We start from the raw sequence: 4,544 nt of genomic DNA on the forward strand, positions 1-4,544 counted from the left end.
GATTTTGGATTAGATTTTGGATTTTTGGATCCTCAACCTGTACTAGTGTTTGCTGTAGCTGGTCAGTAAGGAGTATTGATAGTTTACTGCAGTACCATAAACATTGTTCAGAATGCAGGCAAATAGATATTTATTTTTCCAACTCACAGCCATTGTAATATGCTTAACTTATCTGCTTTACTTCACTACCCTGTAGAGTAGAAATCTGAAATTAAGATCTCCATGTTATTTTTTTTTACGGTCCTGAATTTTGTTGGCTCCATGATATACTTTATTTCTGAAACCCTAAGAAAACAAGAATTTCCTTGTTAGTGATTCAGGCTGAAGTCACCTACTCTTCCAACTATGTTCAGCCAGATGTCTCCAGCTGATAGCAGTCAGAGCTCAGACCCATCCAACTTTCCAGCACTGATGCAGACGTGCCAATGGGGTGTGCATTGCATTCTACAGTGGGGGGGGGGGCAGTCAAGGAGATCTCCCCAAGTTAAGCAAACATATGTTCCCTTACCTTGGGGCTGTATTGCGGCCGCATTAGAGTTGATTACAGCTATAAACTCAACAAGTATTAGGTGACACAAAGAGACAAAATGGTTCTACCTAGTCCTAAAAAATAATTGACTGACCTGATTTCTCAGTCTGGGAAAATTGTCATTTGGGGAAGACTGAGTTGCTCTTGAACTGCATCTTTTTCTTTTTTAAATTTTTTTATTATTTTCCAAAATAAAAACAAACAACAAATATAAACAAACACATAACAAACACAAACTCAATACACAACACAAAGAAAAACAACAACACAGAAACACACCATTGGAGAGTGCAAGCAAACATATATCAATATATCTAATCAATCAATACATATCTTCTAATCTTGTTCCTCTTCTAGTTTAGCCTCTTAATATCATTTATCTATCATATCATATCCTGTATAAATGTATCATGTATTGTAATGGAAGATCAGAAGATCATCAGGTGGATGATGTAGTGTTGACAGAGATTCCATGTTTTGACAGCTGTTTGACAGCTCTGGGAAGGGCAGCTGTCTCCACAGCTGTAATCAGTCAAGGCCAATGGAGACTCTGATGGACACCTGAGAAACATTTGACCTTGAAGGGACTTTGAATGGACATGGACTAAAGAGATGGCTCACCTGAGCATAATTTGGACTTAACAAGGGGATAACAAGGTAGCTCTCAGCTGAGCTGCATTTTGGATTATGAGACATTCAAGGATAAAAGGCAGCTTCAGAATGAGACAGAGCTACCCTGACCCAGAGGGAGACACTACCTGATCAGAGGGACCCCAGACCCAAGAGGCTACCTGACCCATACCTATGGGAGAACCTATGCCAGGACTCTGCTGGAGGACACAGAAGAGAGGACTGCCAGGACTCTACTAGAGAAGACACTCTGCTGAAGACTGGACTGTGCTTTGGAGACTGGATTGGACTTGGACTGGAGGCTTCAGACCTTTACCCACTGAGTTAAGTGGAGTTTTGGGGAGGGAAAGCCTCTGGACAAGAAGACTTGCAGGGAGTATATGTATTTATAGCAATAAATTTTGTTAATTGCTCAACTGATAAGGAGTTCTGCATTTCTTTGCACACCACAGCTCTTGTTCTTGGAAAAGGAGGGTGTTAATTAGCCAAAAACTGGGCATTTGAAGGGAGTTGGAATATTTGGACGGGACATGTATACAATATATTCATCTACATGCCCAATCTTATACATCTACAACTTCATTTTCAACCAAGCATAAAATAGTCTCCATTGCTCTATCTGTGTCGGTTTGCGCTATTGATCCAAAATTTCTGCTAGCCTATCCATTTCTGCCACATTCATTATTTTCTCTATTAATTCATCTTTCATTGGAATTTTAATATCTTTTCAGTATCTAACATATAAAATCCTTGCAGCAGTTAATATCATAATAACTAAATTCACATCATTTTCTTTATCTATAATATCTAAGGTAATATTAAGCAAAATTAATTCTGTTTTCAGCGATATCGTAAATCCAACAATCTCTTATACTGGATTCCTTACCATTTTCCAATATACTTACATTTTTTTAATGTCCACCACATATGATAAAACATCCCTTCTACACATTTACACTTCCAACAATTTTTTGATATGTTCTGATTCATTTTTACTAGTTTTACTGGTGTCATGTACCATCTATAAACATTTTATATACATTTTCTTTAAAATTTGTTGCTCTAGTAAATCTTACATTATATTTACAAATCTATTCTCATTGTTCTAATATAATATTATGACCTATCCATATTTAACTTTTACAATTGAAGACTTTCTTTCGTTTTTGAGGTGAATTTAAGCCATTTATGTTGACAGAGTAAATACTCCATCCTCCCTTAACCATCATGTTTCTTTTCACTATTCACCTTCTCTTTTTGTCGTCTTGTTGCTATCGGTGAATGCCTCCTTGCCCCTCTAGTTTCTTCCTTTTCTGATTCCTCAGTTATCTCTGAATCATCTCTTTTCTTCCAGCTCCATTTCTACACTTTCTAGTTCTCTTCTTCTCAGTTCGTCCTCCTCAGTTTCTTCATTTCTCGTCTCACCTTACATCATTGTACTCAAAAAATTTTCTGTTTTCATTGTTGAATTTATATTATATGTCTGACTGGAACTGAAAAAACATACCTTCCAGGAGAAGCCATCTATATGGTATTTACTTTCCTCTTAAGAATTTTGCTAGCTCTTCATATTCTTTTCTCTTCTTTCTCACTCTCCATGGGACATGTCTCAGAATTTTCACTTTGCTACCCTCCACCATCCATTCCTTTTCCTGTGAGATCTTCAATATTTTATCTCTGTAAAAAGTTCTGATGAATTTCACATGGATTTCTCTTGGTAGTTCATGTTTTCTTAGATAAAAAGTGCTCACTCTTCTCGCTGAATTCAGATCCATGAGTATCTCCTCTGTTGGCATTTCGATCCACTCTGATATTAAATCACCAATCAGATGTCGTGTATCTTCCCCTTTCTGTTCTGGTACATTTTGTATTCTCACAGCTCAAGCTGCACTCTCCATCTGAATTTCCATTAAAGTTGCCTCTCCATCATATTGGTTTTGTTCTATTTCCAGTATTCTAGATTGATCTTTTGTTGTCTTTTCTTCTAATTTTCTAATCTTTTGTGTATTCTCATCTGCTTGGCCTTTAACAGCTTTCAGTTGCACACTGAGATCATTTAGCTGTGTAGTTAAAACATCCAGACTAGCTTGAACCTGCAGAAATTGATTTGTGTGCTACTGTCCTATCACCACTAATTTTTCTATATTGTCTTGTATTGTCTGCTTCCAATCTTTCCCTTTCGGTTCCTCTTGTGTTAGTTTTCCCAAGCTTGACTCCAGGCAGGAGAGCCCCTAACTTTCGCTCCTTTTCCTGTCATCCCTTTTCTTCCTTCTTATGTCTTATTTCCTGTAAAACTCAAATATCTGTTATCACATATATCACTATCAGTTACCCATATATCAAATCACATCATCAAGAAATTAACTGTTCACCCATAAAAAAACACAAGGAAATTATAAGTCAAATAAACCTTTGCCTTGCAATATTTTAACACCACTAGATGTCCTCAATGTATCGTCCTCCTCACTTCACTTGTCAAGTCCTGTTCTTATCCTTGCATTGTCTTTTTAAATCCACTAGATGTCCCCGATGTTCTATTCTTCTTATTCTATTGTTTTGATTCTATTGCTTACGTTTGTTACTATATCAACCATATTCCATTCCAGGAGATATAGTGAGAGGAATTCAAAACAATGAAACCACTTTTGCAAAACAAAGAAATGCAGATTTCCAAGCCTCTCCACATGCACTCCAAGATCTCCACAGGAAAATGAAACTAAGTGTTCCAAAGCAGAGTTTACATTCCAAAATGATTAATTTGTAATCCAACGAGTTTTAGATTTGTAAAGTTAGAGTCATGCTCTCATATTTCCATAACAAGCTTGGCAGGTCTCCTCCAAAGCTTCTTCTCACACAAGCAAACAAGTAAACGGAGAAAGCCTCCGCCCTCTTTCCTCTTCGGAGACGGGGAAAATCTGCCCCTCCTTCTTCTTCCCTTGGGCAACAGCTTAATCAGTCAATTAATCAATCAATGTCACACGCACACAGCAGAATAACACTCAGTTCTTCCAACTTCTTTCCCTGCCTGGGGCCTTCAGCTTAGTTTCAAGATGAATCCTCACCAATGCCGACATTGATGGCGGGTTCCCTTGGAGAAAAACAGCCCCTGGCTGGACACTTCTTCTCTGAAACCGTATGCCATCTGTAGGATTCATCTCTCCTGATCACAGATCCTCGGATCTCCTCAGACCCATGGTTTTTGGGAGGAAATAGCATGCTTTCCCAAGAGCTTTCAAGAGCTCAGAAAAGCACAGCCATTCAGTTGACTCTGGCAACTGTCTTGAATTGCATCTTTTTCCAGATCACTAGCCTGACAATGGCTCTCAAAAGGATGCTCCATTCATGCAAAAAATATAAATATTTTTTTTTTTCTATAAAGAAATAT

This window comes from Tiliqua scincoides, chromosome 3 (genome assembly GCF_035046505.1).
Source record: "Tiliqua scincoides isolate rTilSci1 chromosome 3, rTilSci1.hap2, whole genome shotgun sequence".
Classification (NCBI taxonomy): Eukaryota; Metazoa; Chordata; class Lepidosauria; order Squamata; family Scincidae; genus Tiliqua; species Tiliqua scincoides.